The following is a 22,537-nucleotide window of genomic DNA, read 5'->3' on the forward strand; positions in this document are numbered from 1 at the left end:
GCACAAAAAAACTTTGCTATACTTAATTGTAAAATGTTTAACAATATACAACATTATTATATATAAATTATTATATATCAAATATATGTGTCGTTTTTCGTCCCATGTGCTAGTTTTAGCATTTCGCCTTCCATTTCCGTTTTTAGTTTCTTTTTTTGTCGTTTCCGCAAAATATAACGACCCTTTAAAAGCTACATAATCACGCGGGCAATGCACATCGATCGTTGAATTAACAGCGCAAAACTGATTTCAAATATAAAATTTAGAGCCAGCGTTTTAAATTTCATTTAATAATAATTAGTGAATGATTTATTATATCCGTGAAATATGTGTATGAAATAATTAAATGCTGGTTTACGACGAACTCTTGAGAACTGTGACGTGCAGGTCCTGACAATACAGTTCACATTTTTTTGAACTAGGCATGGAAATCGTCCCGTGCACACGTGGACGTAATCACACCATTTAATGTCTGTATAATTACGAATTATTAAAATCCAGACGACCCGTATTTACCATATATGTTAATGTGTTAATCTTAAAAACTACCTCAGCCGTAATAGCCTACTTTTCAAACTTTGAGTACAGGGACAGTGACGACTCGGACATTTTAATAACAAATGTGAGACAGTGTTTCATGTTGTGCTTGATGAGCAGCATTTCATTGTCATTTCAACTTCAATGTTGGTGATTTGTTGGCACAGACCCAAGGTGAACAAAGTATATCGTATAGTTGATCGGCAGTTAGCATCGGTACATTTGTATGTTTGGCTATGGTAGTACATGGATCTACTCGCATAATTTCAGGATCATCTAAAGCATGGCAACATCTCGAGCAGCAACGAACTTAAATCAGGTTTTAAATATCATGACGTCTCACAGTTTACTGTGTCAATCACTAATTGGCCAAAGGCACCTGTTCATTTAATACCTGGATACTCGTCAGTGGCGACATCTAGGGCATTTAATAATACACACTTTCTGTACTTGTCAACATGTAATTCGTTTTTTATATTACAATCCAGACGGCATATGTCATTATGTCATACCCCCATGCCCATAACAAATGTTACTATGAATACATCAACAATACATCATTGTTGCCGCGGGTCGGAAAAACTGCAGCATCAATTATCAAGAAGTACAAACAAATCTACGACGTGACCATCAATTATTATATTACATTTATTTCCTTAGGACCATATATTGGTTTTCTGTTACACTGAAACCACAGGATTTAAAACTCAATAATCGCCTCTAGAATATGGTTACTCGTTATGTTTTATTCAAAGGCAAATTCGGCAGTTTTCATACACTCTAGTGTATATAGTATAAATAGTTCATTCCATTTTAATCACTGCATAATATCACTTGTTGCCCTCTTTTGGTAACCATATGCCACAGGAAATGCAAGATTAAGAGGCATCTGTAAAAGGAGTGGCAATGTAGACAAGTAGCTTAAAATATTTTTTAAATGTTCAAATGCCAGATGGTGATATATACTATTGACCAGCTAGCACTACTAATCATCTAATATTCTCCGGTTCATAAAACTTTTCTAACACTGGATCCAACTTGCCTCGTCCAGCCACCTGGCCAAGAAATGCAAGCGTGGTTAAACAAATAATATAATACAAATTGTTTAGCCGTTACGTCTTACTGTATATCTGGATGCCATTCACTAAACTAACGACGACCTTCCCTAAAGTACCCACCAGAACTGTTTACATAGTGTGTTTAAACGTAACTATTCACAAAATCGAATGAAAGGTAATGGTAGTTGAAAAAACGCAAAGGGGTGAGAAAGTCGTTGTGGCTTTGGCCTCAGGGGCTGAAAGTATATGACAAGACCCTATATTAAAACGAGTTTGATTATGTAATTACCTGTGGAAATTGTGCAAACAGTTTCTCCAGCTTAGACATCGGCTCGGCATTGTAATCTTATTGCGCTTCTGGAAACCTGAACAAAATTGCGAAGTTCATGCTTCTTAATAAGAACAATGGAGTTGCATTAAGGTAGCGAGAAGGGTTTTGTGACGTTTTCGAATAAAACATTCTCTGTCTGTTGTCTCGTTCAGAACAGTAATTTAGCTTATATATTTCAAAAGACTAAGTATAGAGGTGCAAGTTCGCACAAACTGGACAGTCATTGTTTACATAATTATCACGTGACATCAAAAAGGCGAACCTTGTAAAAATGACTAAGTCCGCGATTGCGAAAGCACACTGCGGAATTTCCTGGTTTGTTCTCTTTCCTTTTTTTATTGATATTTTTGTTTATTTATGAATATATTACTTTACTTATGTATCGTATCTTGGACGCCGTGACCACATCCGACTCAATGCAACAAGACTAGTTTCGACGAGTTTTGTTGACCAATCATATAGCGCCCTACTTAAAACTGCCAAACTAGCGCATGTGAAATTCGACATGTTTCAACATGGTGTGTGTGTGTGTAGAATAATTCTTACGTTTTACTTACGCAAGAATCTGTCATTGTGCTACTTTTGCAACCAGTTGTTGACTTGCCTGGTAAGTATGGCAGTATATTCAGCCACTGCTTGTTGCGCGTCTTTTTTTAAATGTAAGCATAACAAATGATCAAATTTGGACCGAAATATTGTTTCAGACATAGCAACGTAAACCTGCAAAATGCATAATATATCATAAAATGTGATGTGGTTATTTATAATTGGTCACGTGATGTAGACTGCCAACATTCACTATTTTGAGGAAAAACACATGAAATCATCGCCTAGCCTCTCACGTTTGAAGCATATTTGTTATTTTGCACAAGTCGCATGGTAAGTTTAAATGTTGTACTGTAATACATGTGATAATTTATTTCTGTAATGATGGCACGATCTGGAGACATGTCGACAATCATGTAGTTTTATTTTTCGCCCTGCAAGTGTTGTAATGTTCAACTTCAATATATAACAATGCAATGCTTCCAGTATTTATTTATTTATTTATTTATTTATTTATTTATTTATTTATTTATTTATTTATTTATTTATTTATTTATTTATTTATTTATTTATTTATTTATTTATTTATTTATTTATTTATTTATTTATTTATTTATTTATTTATTGAAGGGTATTCAGGTATTTGGATTCTGATCAAACATTAAGATCATTTACAAATATGTGAAGCGAACCCCAAATCCAGCCCTGTTTGGATTGACAAGAATGATGGGTAAAATAATTTGTCATTCAATCAAACTCATGACATTCAATTGAAAACATTTGCAGTTTGGAATACAAGGTCATGAGTTTGATTGAATTGCAAATTATCGAGACTGTGGCACTAAAAATGGGGTAGGGGGTGTGGACGACAGACTGGATTTCATGTACGATCTGTCAGATATATTTTGCTCCGTACTCACATACTCTTATTCTAAACGTTTACAGCTTATCTAGGCTTGGAACAAAATACCATTAGCCTATCGCCTTTTTACTTAACAAGCAAAAATATCACATGCAGAAATGTATAATTATAATTCATGTTTTATTAGACAATGTAATTTTAGTCACACTAAAGCGAACTAAACTAAATCTTGCTATTTTTGATATAGTTTTATGATATTACAATATATGAAAATTAAATGCGACTGCGATAATGTTTTGTAATTATTACTCATCAATGTTCAATGAAATTCAACAATAGCTGCTCGTTTTTTAAAAGATATGGTATACGAATCAATTAAACGAGAAAGTGTATTGTCATGCAAATTTGTAGTTTAAGGTTTTAGGATGCCATTATTTAAGTAATTGTACAGCATTCCCAAGTCAGTAACAACTAGGCATGAAATAAATCTTATCTTGTCAATACAATGCTTTTACGTTGACTAGATTACGCAAGGGTTGCAAAAAATAAAATGTAATTGTTACTGCAGTTTCAATATTCAATTTGGTAAATTATTTATTATGTTTCTCTGCATAATAGTTGTGCTTTGCTCATAAAAGTATTAAAATATTTCTGGCATCTAATCCAAGTTTGTACATTTCCCAAATCTGCTCGGTTCTGGTATTCTGGTCTATTCATGTCGGGATTATTTATAAGCTAAAGTCTGTTCCAACATATCAATCATTCTCATTGTACCATTGTAAACTTCACTATATTTACTATGCTCACTATATTTGTATGCTTTTTCATGTTGCCAGCAATGCTAACTTGTTGTTCAATTCACTGTGATAGCCTTAGAATCCAAGAAGGCTTTCAAGATGACTGCCAGAAATTGACATTCTTACATACCGATGAACCACATGGTCTACCAAAAGGTTTGGAAAACATCAATTATGTTATAACACGTACAACCATTCAAAGCCAGTAGATCAAAAGCAAAAAATACTGCAAGATAATCAGCGAATAACAATGAAACAGTCAGAGTCGATCATGAAAACTAAAAATACAAGTCACATGTCTTTGGGTATTTTAGCCTTTCACAAATTAACATGTTTATTTACATTTTAAAATCACAATTTTACAAAAGGTTCTTTCTGTTGTTTACTGAGGTACTCATTGCAAGGACTACATTAGGTGATTTTGTCCTTTATTTCCGCTGTCATTCCGGGCCAAAATAGTACGTCACGTGCTCGCTGTATACATGCTTCAGCACCTAAGTGGCTTGAATGAATTCAATTGAGCATTTATGGTCTCATTTGTTTTGGAATTATGACTCGATTTCCTTTGTATAGGACTCCATTGTGTACTGTGATTTCTTCTCTATATGTCCAACGGTCTCTTGCACATATTGGAACATCATCTCTGTTTTCTGGCCATCCAGCTAATACTGTTGTCATTAAATATTGTAGAGTTGTATTTGTTTGTGTTAGCTTTTTAATTTTCTGATGAGTAGGATCACTGACACGTTGGTATTAAGCTTGGTTAATGGACTATATTTCTTGAATCAACTTGTCTTCTATTTTCAGCTGAAATAACTGATACTCTGGCATGTTGGAGATAGTACTCTTCTCTGTTAAATATGCTCTGCTGAGCATATCCGCAATTTGCATTTGGTTGTCGGGTTTATATTGTACCTTGACGTTGTACATTTGAAGACGTAGCATCATGCGCTGTAACCGTTTCGGTGCTCGGTGTATCAGTTTATTGAAGATAGGTACAAGCGGTTTGTGATCTGAATTTATGGTGATTTCTTCTCTTCCATGTATGTATTGATAAAATCGTTCACATGCGAAAACGATTGCTAAACATCCCTTCTCTATTTGGACATAGTTTTGCTCAGTGGGATACAAAGATCTTGACGCAAATGTCACAGGTTGTCTGTTTTGAAAAAGTTTGGCACCTAATCCTTTGTCTGAAGCATCGCATTGTATGGTTACCTCTTCATTTACATCGTAGTATTTCAGAATTAATGCATGTGTGATAAGATGCTTTATTTGACTGAACGATTTTTCTTGCTGCGATTCCCATACAAATACAGCTTTGCCTTCTTTCAGCGTCTTAACGTAGTTGACGCATCTAAATAAACGTTGTACTGCTTTCTTGCTATCTGGTCTGGGCATATTCTGTATCGTCTGTATTTTCTGAGGATCTGGATTGAGTCCATCAGTGGTAATCAGCTCTCCCACAAATGGTACTTCTTTGAGCGATAATCTCAGCTTCTTTTTGTTTAATTTCAAGTTAACCTCTCTCGCTCTCTGCAGTAAATTTCTTAGCTTATTGTTATGGTCTTCCATGTACTGTTGAGAAGTGTCTCCACATCCAAACACAAGTATGTCATCTGCAATGAATTCAATACCAGGAATATTATCCAATGTATCATGAAGGCGGCGTTGGAATTCTTCCGAAGCTGATGAAATGCCAAATGGCATCCATACATATCTGTACATGACAAAAGGTGTTCAGAACGTTGTCAGGTAAGAGCTTTGTTCATCCAGTTTGACCTGTTGGAAATCATCTTTGGCATCTAAAATCGAGAGTACTTTGGCATCGGATAACTTCGTCTAGCATTGGCATATGATATTTGGGACGTTTAATTGCTCGATTTAAATTTCTGGGATCGAGACATACTCTCAACTTGTTTGGTTTCAGAACAGCTACAATACTGCTCTGTGGATTTAGTAACTTCTTTTATGGTGCCTTTCTTTCCATTTCATTTATTTTGGCTTTCAATTTCAATGCGTCTTGGTATATGCTGTACTGGCTTAAAAGTTGAGTCCATTTCAATTTTGTATTCACCAGGCATGTACCCTAAACCTTCAAACACATCATTGTATTGTTTGATGATGCTATCTTTAGGTGTACATGTAGGGGTTGCATCTTGTGAAATACTATTCACAACATTAAGAGTAATCAGTCCCATATTTGTACATGTATCACCAGATAGTAGTGGTTTCTGTTTTCCAGCTATAACTTTGAAGTTCAGTATGTATTCTTTATCTTTAACTTTGCAGATCAGGTTACAATCACCAATAGCATTTACTATGATATCGTCATACAGCTGCAATCTCGCTGTTGTTTTCTCTAATGCTGGTTTACCATGCTGCTTTATGTCACAGTGGTCATTATATGTCATCACATTACAGGTTGCACCAGTGTATAATTGACAATTTATTCATGTTTCACCAGTCGTATCACGAAATGTTATTGGTATATAGAATTTCTTTCTATTTCCACATTGAACTGCACCAATAGTATCTATCTTTAATATGGAATCATCAGAATCTGATACTTCATTCTGCAGCTGGTGTAGATTCTGTTGTACTTGACGCTTCTGTTTGCGTACAGATTAAAAGTGATTTTGCTTACCACAATTCCTGCAAGTCTTACCATAGGCTGGACATTTGTTCTTGTCACGTTCATGGTTGCTACCACAATATCTACACTGGGAGGACTTTTCTTTCGTTTGCTTATACTTGGGCTTTCTTTGCGATGCTCAGTATATTTATGCCGATTGCTTTCTGTATGTTCACCTCCTTTCTTTACATAGTTGACTGGGTTGACTGTGACATCATTTCCCATTTGACTTAGCTGTTGACTATTCTAAGTGTTTCTATGACTTTTTGTAAATCACTTGCTTGCTCTCTGAATAATCTTGCTCTTGCTACGGAATCTTTACAGCCAAGGACCAATCTATCCCTAACCATCTCATCTTCGAATGTGCCAAATGTGCATAGTTCTGCTAACTGACGTAGTCGGATTACGAACTGGTCCATGGTTTCATTGGGTTGTTGTTCTGCGTTGTAAAAAAACATATCTTTCATACAGAACGTTGCGTTTTGGTACGAAGTGTGCTTCTAACTTATCTAATATTGTCTTAGGCTCCTTTATTTCATCGTCTGTGAGTTGCAATATTTTCAGTATTTTCTTACACTCTGTACCCATTAACATCTTGAGAGTGGCAACTTGGATGGGCTTATCTTTCTTATCAAGCTCAGTTGCTGTTTTGTAATCTTCATATGATTCATGATATGCCTGCCAATTTATTGCTATATTTCAATTACAGTTCATTGGTTCTGGAGCGGGAATGGAATTGTTTGTTGCCATGATCAATCACTTGGGTCAACGCTGACAAGAAATGTTGATTTTACTCACGGTTTTGAAGTGTTGTGCTGCACACATCGGGGTCAGTTTGAAGGCTGGATATTTCAAAAAAATGTTTGCACTCACATATATTCAATTGGTGATATTGTCAAACTGTTCACAACAATAATAACGACGATCTGTGCTCAAACACATGTACGGAGTCAAACTTGCCAGTCTTGTATTTTCTCTTTGCTGCGTAGTTTTCGTTTTGGTAGCTGTGTTGTAATCCAGGCTTTTCTACTGCGATCCAAACTATTTTCCCCAAAACTTCACCACTTCTGACACCATGTGATGGGTTCTGTTCATTGAAGATAATTAATGACAAGACGAGTGCCTGAACACTGACAGTATATCTAAGACGCTATTTTATATACCACCCTGAGGTCAGAAAGAGGCTGCAAACATTAAGTATATAAACAAGCGGGTTATCAGTATGGACGATGAGGGCGCCATATCTTACATAAAGCTAACTCCCTAACAAACTTAAAAATAAAAATGAAAAAAAATGGAAATACTGTTTATATTTTAATTTTACTTCACTATAAAAATAGATTTGCAGTTGGAAATGTGCTCGTGATACCTTCTGACGTGATTGTATTCCTTTGCGTTTTATAGATAAATATGGTTAATTCATGGAAGTTTGAACCATTTACTTAAAAGGGAAAGAGCCATCGCACAACGTGCATCAGATTGGCGCGTTGACTGCCGTCCTTTAACCATGCTGCAATCACATGACATGTGATATTTTGAATTGTTAGTTCGCGGACACTGTCAATTCAGTGTTGCTAGATTTCCTTTTCCTTGTATGTATTCATTAAGCTTATGGATAATTTTATTCATACTACTATTGTCTAACGATAGTGGATGTTTCAAATAACTTGCGCAACATAATAACATATAAGTGTGCGCAGAAAATTTATATTAGTTTCATCCTGCTAATTCTATCCATCCGAAATCGGTTTCTAATATATGCCTTCGGCACCACGCCCTTCTGAAACGTTTGAACTCATTAATTTACATGATAAATTGACTGTCAAACAAGAAATGTTGTCACATACAGTGCAAGATACAGCCCACTAATTTAAAATAACGTCATATTTTGACTATTTTTGAAGTAGTGTGGGTGTATAATTATCCGTTACCTGAATTTTCCGATGCGTGTCAAATCGTATACCGATTAAAATTATTCATATTTTCTGATTTTTGCATGTACATAAAATACAGTACCGGAACTATATATTGACCCCACAAACCAGTCTCCTGCATTACAGCCTATCAGGCCATAGAAGTAAAAGAAGCACACTCTAGATCCAGATTCACCTGTAAGGTAGCTATTTTATGAATTTTCGCAGTTATTTAGAGCAATGTATTAATTAAGGACCTAATTGTGGCTAGAAAAATGAGTTTCGTTCATTACTGTGTACCATATCTGACACCACCGTCTGTGACAATAATGACAGTGTGGTATTTAGAAATGATGCATTGTTGTCACGCTAATTTTCTACAACATCTACCAAAATTCAGGTATGCATCTTTCGAAAGAAATGGCGCGAAGGGATATAACAAACTATCGAATTGAGGGTTATATTTTTTTATTTGTTAATTTGTAAAACATCTACATTCAAATAATATGATTTCTTTGCTTGCTACGATTGTGTCACGAAAAGTGGGGCAACATATTATTAAAAATATCTATAACTGAACTGTTCTCCTTACCAACGATTTTCGCCACCTTTTTACAGATGAACTGGTCTATTTATCCACGATTTCTCACCAATTATAATGTTCATATGGTTAACATATGTAGAAATTGTCTAAGCAATGGACGGGTGACACATTATTCTTGGAGTTACAATTCAACTCCCATGCAACAGTATATAACCCATGTGCCTTGTTGTAATAATAATAACAAATTAAACCTAATATAAATGGTCAGTTAACATGACTTTAATTAGGCGTCGTACTTTGCAACCGCAGACACAGCTAATATTGATGATAAAACATCACAGCTAATACATTGCTTTGACCAAGCTTTCTTCATGTCCCTTGATTCCCTCCGTCTTTATCCGCGTGGGATAATTGCTTGTTTGGTCTAATCATCAGTGTAAATTGCTAAATATTGCTCAGTACACTTGTTGGTATAAGTAATACATAAATTGCATGATCTTTCGACGTAATCGAAAGGTTTAATGTGAATGAAGCGTTAGAGAGCTTTGTGAAAGTCAATTTAGCCAATATTGTTTTATAAACTCGGTAGTGGTTACGTAAAAAATAAGTCTGTTCGTATATACATTAGTGACTTGCTAAATAATATCAACATTATTTTACAAGCAAATCACTTTGATTATCACTGCGTTTCCGACCCACACTATACTTGACATGTAAATAACTTGAATAAAATGGGTCTGACCTTGCTTTCTCTGACAACAACAATCATTATTTGCATAATATGTTCTTAGTATGTTTGTTTGTTTTTAGAAAAGCAAAATGTACAAATTATATTATTATGAAGGAGTGTTGATGGACAGCATCTTCCCAGCTTCAGTTCTAGACGCGTTGAAATCATTTGAAGTACGAGATGATGACGTATACATAGTGACGTTTGGAGGTTAGATATCCCAAGAAATGGCAAATATTATTTCGATTGCCGTTCTCTTATTTTCATTCGTTTTTTCTAGTTAAAATTCATTCTTCTTTGTGGTCAGAGGCCAACTTGAAGCCACACACGACGACGGTGGTGGTGACGATGCATATATCCTGCATCTAAATACTGGATTCCTTCTTCAATTATGTCATCCCAATCCCAATCAATATCACTGTCAACGACATTTTCCCCGCATTTCGTTAAAATAAATTGCCCAGAAGTCAAAAACATGAAAATTTCACAGTAGTGAAACATGAAAATAAAGTTGTGTACGCCTGCGCAGAAATGAATTTCAAGGTATTCTGGGCGATAAGGATGTCATACTATATGCTAATTTAATGTTAATATAGACAGTGTAGGGATTACCGGTAAGCTAATTTTACGAACACAAATTGTCAAAAATCATTTATTGGACTTAGATATGAGTAATTATTATCAATCCATCTTCGATAGAGTGAGAAGAAAATTCAAGATAACGTTTTTGAAAAAAAGGTTGACATTGTACAATTATATTATCAACGGGGCTTGAACTATTATGCATGAAAATGTAAATGTACATTACTTGTGATTAATCATGACGTTAGTTCGGTATCATACTTCAAATTTGAAATAATTTCATTTACTCTACAGTTTCTAATTGCTGGATGCATCTGAAAAAACATGTCATACTACCACATATTTAGTTAGATTATAAACTATACATGTTAGATTTTATCTCGGTTACATTCTTAGGTAAATTGACTGTAGTTAGAATGGCACAAGGCTCGTTAAAATATAATTGCTTTGTTTGTGGCTCAACCTTCACAATATGTCTGGTGCATTTTGATAACGGTTTATAAAGCGAAATTATTATTTAGTCCGTGTTCTTGCTTGTCAAAATGTGCTTCAAACGGATCTCTATTCATACTTAGCACGTAATGCAATATTTAATTGAATTGTATAAATATTAATAAAAAAATAGAAACGTTTTCTATAATTATTCACGATAGATCACATTTTTTGTGGTTTTCCATTTAAAATACCCACAATTATCCCATTTTTGCTGGTACATAAAATATGAATACAGGGATTATTTAGTGGCACCACAGAGCAGTAATCAATTCTACAGTATACCAGGCCAATACTAGTTGACAAAGCACACACTAAATCCAGATTCACCTGTTAGATAGTTACTACTCCATATGTTCCATTCATATGGTGAAATTGAAATTAATCCATAACGTAATTTTCAGAAGTGGTCGAAGGAAAAATGTTCCGTGCATCATTATGTACCGGGAGTGACACAATTGTGTGAGATATCTCTGTGATAATTTTAGATTCCATGTAGATATATTTAGATATATGTCAACCAAAATATTAAGTGGAAATGTGTTCATCATCATCTGAATATTTTAGAAAAGGTAAATGTGAATTTTCATAAATATTAAAACTATACCATTTATTTTATTTTTGAAATTGTCAATTTCATACGTTTTTTGGACCATTGTGTCGATATATCAATATATATTGATAACAATTTTCCTACATCTCCAGCTTATGGAGTTTATATTTCACAGCTTGTGTGTCACTCAAGAGCAGGTTCTAGTTATTCAGATTCCGACTTTAACGCGCATTTAAGAAGTTGTTTGGTCATCAACATGATTTGGTGGCTTCCTATGGGATTTCCGTCTGTAACATGACTGCAGATTTGTTATTTGATTGATGTATGTGGTCATTTCTGTCCTTGTGACTTGGTGTGGTTGTTTGTCCAGTAAACTTGAGTTGACATTTTTTTTTCCTGACATGACTTTGGAACATCACGACGGGTGTGGCATGCCAGCAGCAGATGCTTAGCCTACACGTGCACCTGATTCCCTTGAGGGGGTTAGTGATGTTTTGCTTCCATCGATTTTGTCAGGATATTTTTTCTAGACTACTGGTATTTGTGGAATGGCTTATTGGTACTACTATAATTATTGAAACACAATCAACCAGTTGTATGTGCACTTATATTCCCCATTAAAATGAGTCAATATTTTTTTCTATATTCGCAACAAGAGAATTTGCATTATCGATACAAATTAATGAATTTGTAGAGAAAATTATATAACGCAAACATATATATTAATATCTCTTCCTAAATTAAAGTCATTTCGGTTTTGATATTATGTACACTATTTCTGTAACTGCGCTTGTAAAATACTCCCAAGTAGATTTCAATATTTTAAGGCAGCTTTGTATCACTGTAAAGATAGCATAAACCCGTTAAAATAAATCATTCACTAAATCTAATCATCTCCAATCTCATGCTACAAAATCCTTCAGAAATACTGTTGAGAAACTTATCTTCTCGAATTCCTGCTTGAACAACTTGTCATGAATTACAATGTTTCACTATATAGTCTTGCCTTTCCATTGCACTTCATAATGTTGTTCTACAGTTAGGTATATGTATATACTAAGTATATTCCCTTATATGACAATCTCGTCTTCTTAAGATTGATTTGATTTGATTCTTCATTACTTTTCTAATCGATCTTTTGACATCGGTCACTGACAATTAGACACCAATCATTTCATCATGGATTCAGTCATCTGTATGCAATTCCCAGTCACTAATAGAATGTTTTCTGCAGTATGCTTTTATTTCCTCATTTAAGTATTTACTAACAGTATTGCTATTATGAATGATGGGCAAACACCTCAATTATGTACACAAATATTCACCACATGAACCAAACGATATAATTGAAGAAAAGTTCTATATTGCTTGTTTATAGTTGAACACTTTAGAGAAGATTGAACGTGTGATGATTTATTAAAACTAGACTGGTGATTTTGACACACATCTGCGAAACCTAAAAATTAAGCAATTCAGGCACACCCCTCAGATGTCTAGCACAATGTAGGTCATTGTGTCTTTTGTGTCTGGAAGGCACATGGTAGGTAATATATTGATCTTGATTCCCTGGTTTTAGTTTCGATTGTTTGTTGCGATTCTGATTTATGATCAACTCCACCTATGCCATTTGTCACAATAACGAAACTATTATACTTTATATTATAATAATTGCATACAAAGTAAATGTACGAGCTTGGCATTGTCTCTAATGATATATAGATTCCTCTCAGTGATTTAACAATAGAAAAGGTGGGCGATATTTTCGAGAATGACCACGTATTGGGATGATATTTTGAAGGAGATATCTTGCATGGCGAAGATATCGAAACCGTCAGGACCCCACACCCGACAGGATATCAGAAAATAATCTCGTTTCTGATATCCTGGCTCGAATTTATCACTCCGTCGGAACGGTCGTGATATCATTTGGCGGCAAAGCCTAGGAATTATATCGCAACTTATCTCTGAATAAACATGCAAATAAACAATCATGAATATTTATTACATCATGGTTGATTATAATTGTTACATAGATTTGAAACTAACAACGAAATCAATCGATTTTTGTATATTAATACTGAAAACACAGTTCTTCGATGTAAACATTCGGTGCTTCATCTTCATTTGCGTCGGTTTTCATCTTCTTGGAAACTGAAACGTCTTGATCTGAACAAGACGAGCCGGCACCATTTAAATATTGCTGACTTTCTTCTCCAAGTTCTGGGACGATCGTTTATAGCTACGAACTCCTATTGGAAAAAGGACAAAGTTAATTCTCGTACAAGTTTGAGATGCTGCCGCCCCCTCCACTACACGACAATAGAATTCTATCTAATTCTATCTGTCTCATAGGAAGTGGCCCAGTAGCAAAACTGGATAAAAATAGAATCGTTTCCGATACGTTTTGATCACTTCATTTTTTAAATACGAATGTAACTGGCGGTGCATGAAAGTCTGGCAATTGGTAATATAATACAAGTATATTTACCTTCAACTCAACGATGTCCTGTATGTTCCGTAATGGGCTGTTCGTCAATACCACTTTCGTTGAGACTAGTAGCCGCTGTAGCTCATGAACTGTGGTTGGTAAAATTCCCATCTATCCCCGCAGCTTTAAATAACTCCGGTACAATCAGTTTCAATAAGTTGTGGCCTAGTGGTTGTTTGCTGAACCAGATTTTGGATGACTCTTCGTATTTTCGGAGGGGCTGTAAATAAAATCCCTTTAAATTTTCTTCTTTCGGGCACACCGACACGTATTTCTTAAGAACAATGGAGTTGCATTAAGGTAGCGAGAAGGGTTTTGTGACGTTTTCGAATAAAACATTCTCTGTCTGTTGTCTCGTTCAGAACAGTAATTTAGCTTATATATTTCAAAAGACTAAGTATAGAGGTACAAGTTCGCACAAACTGGACAGTCATTGTTTACATAATTATCACGTGACATCAAAAATGGCGAACCTTGTAAAAATGACTAAGTCCGCGATTGCGAGAGCACACTGCGGAATTTCCTGCTTTGTTCTCTTTCCTTTTTTATTGATATTTTTGTTTATTTATGAATATATTACTTTACTTATGTATCGTATCTTGGACGCCGTGACCACATCTGACTCAATGCAACAAGACTAGTTTCGACGAGTTTTGTTGACCAATCATATAGCGCCCTACTTAAAACTGCCAAACTAGCGCATGTGAAATTCGACATGTTTCAACATGGTGTGTGTGTGTGTAGAATAATTCTTACATTTTACTTACGCAAGAATCTGTCATTGTGCTTACAGCTGCTTTTGCAACCAGTTGTTGACTTGCCTGGTAAGTATGGCAGTATATTCAGCCACTGCTTGTTGCGCGTCTTTTTTTAAATGTAAGCATAACAAATGATCAAATTTGGACCGAAATATTGTTTCAGACATAGCAAAGTAAACCTGCAAAATGCATAATATATCATAAAATGTGATGTGGTTATATATAATTGGTCACGTGATGTAGACTGCCAACATTCACTATTTTGAGGAAAAACACATGAAATCATCGCCTAGCCTCTCATGTTTGAAGCATATTTGTTATTTTGCACAAGTCGCATGGTAAGTTTAAATGTTGTACTGTAATACATGTCATAATTTATTTCTGTAATGATGGCACGATCTGGAGACATGTCGACAATCATGTAGTTTTATTTTTCGCCCTGCAAGTGTTGTAATGTTCAACTTCAATATATAACAATGCAATGCTTCCAGTTTTTATTTATTTATTTATTTATTTATTTATTTATTTATTTATTTATTTATTTATTTATTTATTTATTTATTTATTTATTTATTTATTTATTTATTTATTTATTTATTTATTTATTTATTTATTTATTTATTTATTTATTTATTTATTTATGGAAGGGTATTCAGGTATTTAGATTCTGATCAAACATTAAGATCATTTACAAATATGTGAAGCGAACCCCAAATCCAGCCCTGTTTGGATTGACAAGAATGATGGGTAAAATAATTTGTCATTCAATCAAACTCATGACATTCAATTGAAAACATTTGCAGTTTGGAATACAAGGTCATGAGTTTGATTGAATTGCAAATTATCGAGACAGTGGCACTGAAAATGGGGTGGGGGGTGTGGACGACAGACTGGATTTCATGTACGATCTGTCAGATATATTTTGCTCCGTACTCACATACTCTTATTCTAAACGTTTACAGCTTATCTAGGCTTGGAACAAAATACCATTAGCCTATCGCCTTTTTACTTAACACGCAAAAATATCACATGCAGAAATGTATAATTATAATTCATGTTTTATTAGACAATGTAATTTTAGTCACACTAAAGCGAACTAAACTAAATCTTGCTATTTTTGATATAGTTTTATGATATTACAATATATGAAAATTAAATGCGACTGCGATAATGTTTTGTAATTATTACTCATCATTGTTCAATGAAATTCAACAATAGCTGCTCGTTTTTTAGAAGATATGTATACGAATCAATTAAACGAGAAAGTGTATTGTCATGCAAATTTGTAGTTTAAGGTTTCAGGATGCCATTATTTAAGTAATTGTACAGCATTCCCAAGTCAGTAACAACTAGGCATGAAATAAATCTTATCTTGTCAATACAATGCTTTTACGTTGACTAGATTACGCAAGGGTTGCAAAAAATAAAACTCAATTGTTACTGCAGTTTCAATATTCAATTTGGTAAATTATTTATTATGTTTCTCTGTATAATAGTTGTGCTTTGCTCATAACAGTATTAAAATATTTCTGGCATCTCATCCAAGTTTGTACATTTCCCAAATCTGCTCGGTTCTGGTATTCTGGTCTATTCATGTCGGGATTATTTATAAGCTAAAGTCTGTTCCAACATATCAATCATTCTCATTGTACCATTGTAAACTTCACTATATTTACTATGCTCACTATATTTGTATGCTTTTTCATGTTGCCAGCAATGCTAACTTGTTGTTCAATTCACTGTGATAGCCTTAGGATCCAAGATGGCTTTCAAGATGAATGCCAGAAATTGACATTCTTACACACCGATGAACCACATGGTCTACCAAAAGGTTTGGAAAACATCCATTATGTTATAACACGTACAACCATTCAAAGCCAGTAGATCAAAAGCAAAAAATACTGCAGGATAATCAGCGAATAACAATGAAACAGTCAGAGTCGATCATGAAAACTAAAAATACAAGTCACATGTCTTTGGGTATTTTAGTCTTTCACAAATTAACATGTTTATTTACATTTTAAAATCACAATTTTACAAAAGGTTCTTTCTGTTGTTTACTGAGGTACTCCTTGCAAGGACTACATTAGGTGATTTTGTCCTTTATTTCCGCTGTCATTCCGGGCCAAAATAGTACGTCACGTGCTCGCCGTATACATGCTTCAGCACCTAAGTGGCTTGAATGAATTCAATTGAGCATATATGGTCTCATTTGTTTTGGAATTATGACTCGATTTCCTTTGTATAGGACTCCATTGTGTACTGTGATTTCTTCTCTGTATGTCCAACGGTCTCTTGCACATATTGGAACATCATCTCTGTTTTCTGGCCATCCAGCTAATACTGTTGTCATTAAATATTGTAGAGTTGTATTTGTTTGTGTTAGCTTTTTAATTTTCTGATGAGTAGGATCACTGACACGTTGGTATTAAGCTTGGTTAATGGACTATATTTCTTGAATCAACTTGTCTTCTATTTTCAGCTGAAATAACTGATACTCTGGCATGTTGGAGCTAGTACTCTTCTCTGTTAAATATGCTCTGCTGAGCATATCCGCAATTTGCATTTGGTTGTCGGGTTTATATTGTACCTTGACGTTGTACATTTGAAGACGTAGCATCATGCGCTGTAACCGTTTCGGTGTTCGGTGTATCAGTTTATTGAAGATAGGTACAAGCGGTTTGTGATCTGAATTTATGGTGATTTCTTCTCTTCCATGTATGTATTGATAAAATCGTTCACATGCGAAAACGATTGCTAAACATCCCTTCTCTATTTGGGCATAGTTTTGCTCAGTGGGATACAAAGATCTTGACGCAAATGTCACAGGTTGTCTGTTTTGAAAAAGTTTGGCACCTAATCCTTTGTCTGAAGCATCGCATTGTATGGTTACCTCTTCATTTACATCGTAGTATTTCAGAATTAATGCATGTGTGATAAGATGCTTTATTTGACTGAACGATTTTTCTTGCTGCGATTCCCATACAAATACAGCTTTGCCTTCTTTCAGCGTCTTAACGTAGTTGACGCATCTAAGTAAACGTTGTACTGCTTTCTTGCTATCTGGTCTGGGCATATTCTGTATCGTCTGTATTTTCTGAGGATCTGGATTGAGTCCATCAGTGGTAATCAGCTCTCCCACAAATGGTACTTCTTTGAGCAATAATCTCAGCTTCTTTTTGTTTAATTTCAAGTTAACCTCTCTCGCTCTCTGCAGTAAATTTCTTAGCTTATTGTTATGGTCTTCCATGTACTGTTGAGAAGTGTCTCCACATCCAAACACAAGTATGTCATCTGCAATGAATTCAATACCAGGAATATTATCCAATGTATCATGAAGGCGGCGTTGGAATTCTTCCGAAGCTGATGAAATGCCAAATGGCATCCATACATATCTGTACATGACAAAAGGTGTTCAGAACGTTGTCAGGTAAGAGCTTTGTTCATCCAGTTTGACCTGTTGGAAATCATCTTTGGCATCTAAAATCGAGAGTACTTTGGCATCGGATAACTTCGTCTAGCATTGGCATATGATATTTGGGACGTTTAATTGCTCGATTTAAATTTCTGGGATCGAGACATACTCTCAACTTGTTTGGTTTCAGAACAGCTACAATACTGCTCTGTGGATTTAGTAACTTCTTTTATGGTGCCTTTCTTTCCATTTCATTTATTTTGGCTTTCAATTTCAATGCGTCTTGGTATATGCTGTACTGGCTTAAAAGTTGAGTCCATTTCAATTTTGTATTCACCAGGCATGTAAACCTTCAAACACATCATTGTATTGTTTGATGATGCTATCTTTAGGTGTACATGTAGGGGTTGCATCTTGCGAAATACTATTCACAACATTAAGAGTAATCAGTCCCATATTTGTACATGTATCACCAGATAGTAGTGGTTTCTGTTTTCCAGCTATAACTTTGAAGTTCAGTGTGTATTCTTTATCTTTAACTTTGCAGATCAGGTTACAATCACCAATAGCATTTACTATGCTATCGTCATACAGCTGCAATCTCGCTGTTGTTTTCTCTAATGCTGGTTTACCATGCTGCTTTATGTCACAGTGGTCATTATATGTCATCACATTACAGGTTGCACCAGTGTATAATTGACAATTTATTCATGTTTCACCAGTCGTATCACGAAATGTTATTGGTATATAGAATTTCTTTCTATTTCCACATTGAACTGCACCAATAGTATCTATCTTTAATATGGAATCATCAGAATCTGATACTTCATTCTGCAGCTGGTGTAGATTCTGTTGTACTTGACGCTTCTGTTTGCGTACAGATTAAAAGTGATTTTGCTTACCACAATTCCTGCAAGTCTTACCATAGGCTGGACATTTGTTCTTGTCACGTTCATGGTTGCTACCACAATATCTACACTGGGAGGACTTTTCTTTCGTTTGCTTATACTTGGGCTTTCTTTGCGATGCTCAGTATATTTATGCCGATTGCTTTCTGTATGTTCACCTCCTTTCTTTACATAGTTGACTGGGTTGACTGTGACATCATTTCCCATTTGACTTAGCTGTTGACTATTCTAAGTGTTTCTATGACTTTTTGTAAATCACTTGCTTGCTCTCTGAATAATCTTGCTCTTGCTACGGAATCTTTACAGCCAAGGACCAATCTATCCCTAACCATCTCATCTTCGAATGTGCCAAATGTGCATAGTTCTGCTAACTGACGTAGTCGGATTACGAACTGGTCCATGGTTTCATTGGGTTGTTGTTCTGCGTTGTAAAAAAACATATCTTTCATACAGAACGTTGCGTTTTGGTACGAAGTGTGCTTCTAACTTATCTAATATTGTCTTAGGCTCCTTTATTTCATCATCTGTGAGTTGCAATATTTTCAGTATTTTCTTACACTCTGTACCCATTAACATCTTGAGAGTGGCAACTTGGATGGGCTTATCTTTCTTATCAAGCTCAGTTGCTGTTTTGTAATCTTCATATGATTCATGATATGCCTGCCAATTTATTGCTATATTTCAATTACACTTCATTGGTTCTGGAGCGGGAATGGAATTGTTTGTTGCCATGATCAATCACTTGGGTCAACGCTGACAAGAAATGTTGATTTTACTCACGGTTTTGAAGTGTTGTGCTGCACACATCTGGGTCAGTTTGAAGGATGGATATTTCAAAAAAATGTTTGCACTCACATATATTCAATTGGTGATATTGTCAAACTGTTCACAACAATAATAACGACGATCTGTGCTCAAACACATGTACGGAGTCAAACTTGCCAGTCTTGTATTTTCTCTTTGCTGAGTAGTTTTCGTTTTGGTAGCTGTGTTGTAATCCAGGCTTTTCTACTGCGATCCAAACTATTTTCCCCAAAACTTCACCACTTCTGACACCATGTGATGGGTTCTGTTCATTGAAGATAATTAATGACAAGACGAGTGCCTGAACACTGACAGTATATCTAAGACGCTATTTTATATACCACCCTGAGGTCAGAAAGAGGCTGCAAACATTAAGTATATAAACAAGCGGGTTATCAGTATGGACGATGAGGGCGCCATATCTTACATAAAGCTAACTCCCTAACAAACTTAAAAATAAAAATGAAAAAAAAATGGAAATACTGTTTATATTTTAATTTTACTTCACTATAAAAATAGATTTGCAGTTGGAAATGTGCTCGTGATACCTTCTGACGTGATTGTATTGCATTCTTCCTTTGCGTTTTATAGATAAATATGATTAATTCATGGAAGTTTGAACCATTTACTTAAAAGGGAAAGAGTCATCGCACAAAGTGCATCAGATTGGCGCGTTGACTGCCGTCCTTTAACCATGCTGCAATCACATGACATGTGATATTTTGAATTGTTAGTTCGTGGACACTGTCAATTCAGTGTTGCTAGATTTCCTTTTCCTTGTATGTATTCATTAAGCTTATGGATAATTTTATTCATACTACTATTGTCTAACGATAGTGGATGTTTCAAATAACTTGCGCAACATAATAACATATAAGTGTGCGCAGAAAATTTATATTAGTTTCATCCTGCTAATTCTATCCATCCGAAATCGGTTTCTAATATATGCCTTCGGCACCACGCCCTTCTGAAACGTTTGAACTCATTAATTTACATGATAAATTGACTGTCAAACAAGAAATGTTGTCACATACAGTGCAAGACACAGCCCACTAATTTAAAATAACGTCATATTTTGACTATTTTTGAAGTAGTGTGGGTGTATAATTATCCGTTACCTGAATTTTCCGATGCGTGTCAAATCGTATACCGATTAAAATTATTCATATTTTCTGATTTTTGCATGTACATAAAATACAGTACCGGAACTATATATTGACCCCACAAACCAGTCTCCTGCATTACAGCCTATCAGGCCATAGAAGTAAAAGAAGCACACTCTAGATCCAGATTCACCTGTAAGGTAGCTATTTTATGAATTTTCGCAGTTATTTAGAGCAATGTATTAATTAAGGACCTAATTTTGGCTAGAAAAATGAGTTTCGTTCATTACTGTGTACCATATCTGACACCACCGTCTGTGACAATAATGACAGTGTGGTATTTAGAAATGATGCATTGTTGTCACGCTAATTTTCTACAACATCTACCAAAATTCATGTATGCATCTTTCGAAAGAAATGGCGCGAAGGGATATAACAAACTATCGAATTGAGGGTTATATTTTTTTATTTGTTAATTTGTAAAACATCTACATTCAAATAATATGATTTCTTTGCTTGCTACGATTGTGTCACGAAAAGTGGGACAACATATTATTAAAAATATCTATAACTGAACTGTTCTCCTTACCAACGATTTTCGCCACCTTTTTACAGATGAACTGGTCTATTTATCCACGATTTCTCACCAATTATAATGTTCATATGGTTAACATATGTAGAAATTGTCTAAGCAATGGACGGGTGACACATTATTCTTGGAGTTACAATTCAACTCCCATGCAACAGTATATAACCCATGTGCCTTGTTGTAATAATAATAACAAATTAAACCTAATATAAATGGTCAGTTAACATGACTTTAATTAGGCGTCGTACTTTGCAACCGCAGACACAGCTAATATTGATGATAAAACATCACAGCTAATACATTGCTTTGACCAAGCTTTCTTCATGTCCCTTGATTCCCTCCGTCTTTATCCGCGTGGGATAATTGCTTGTTTGGTCTAATCATCAGTGTAAATTGCTAAATATTGCTCAGTACACTTGTTGGTATAAGTAATACATAAATTGCATGATCTTTCGACGTAATCGAAAGGTTTAATGTGAATGAAGCGTTAGAGAGCTTTGTGAAAGTCAATTTAGCCAATATTGTTTTATAAACTCGGTAGTGGTTACGTAAAAAATAAGTCTGTTCGTATATACATTAGTGACTTGCTAAATAATATCAACATTATTTTACAAGCAAATCACTTTGATTATCACTGCGTTTCCGACCCACACTATACTTGAAATGTAAATAACTTGAATAAAATGGGTCTGACCTTGCTTTCTCTGACAACAACAATCATTATTTGCATAATATGTTCTTAGTATGTTTGTTTGTTTTTAGAAAAGCAAAATGTACAAATTATATTATTATGAAGGAGTGTTGATGGACAGCATCTTCCCAGCTTCAGTTCTAGACGCGTTGAAATCATTTGAAGTACGAGATGATGACGTATACATAGTGACGTTTGGAG

This window comes from Saccoglossus kowalevskii, chromosome 21, assembly GCF_978046115.1.
Source record: "Saccoglossus kowalevskii chromosome 21, keSacKowa6.1, whole genome shotgun sequence".
Classification (NCBI taxonomy): Eukaryota; Metazoa; Hemichordata; class Enteropneusta; family Harrimaniidae; genus Saccoglossus; species Saccoglossus kowalevskii.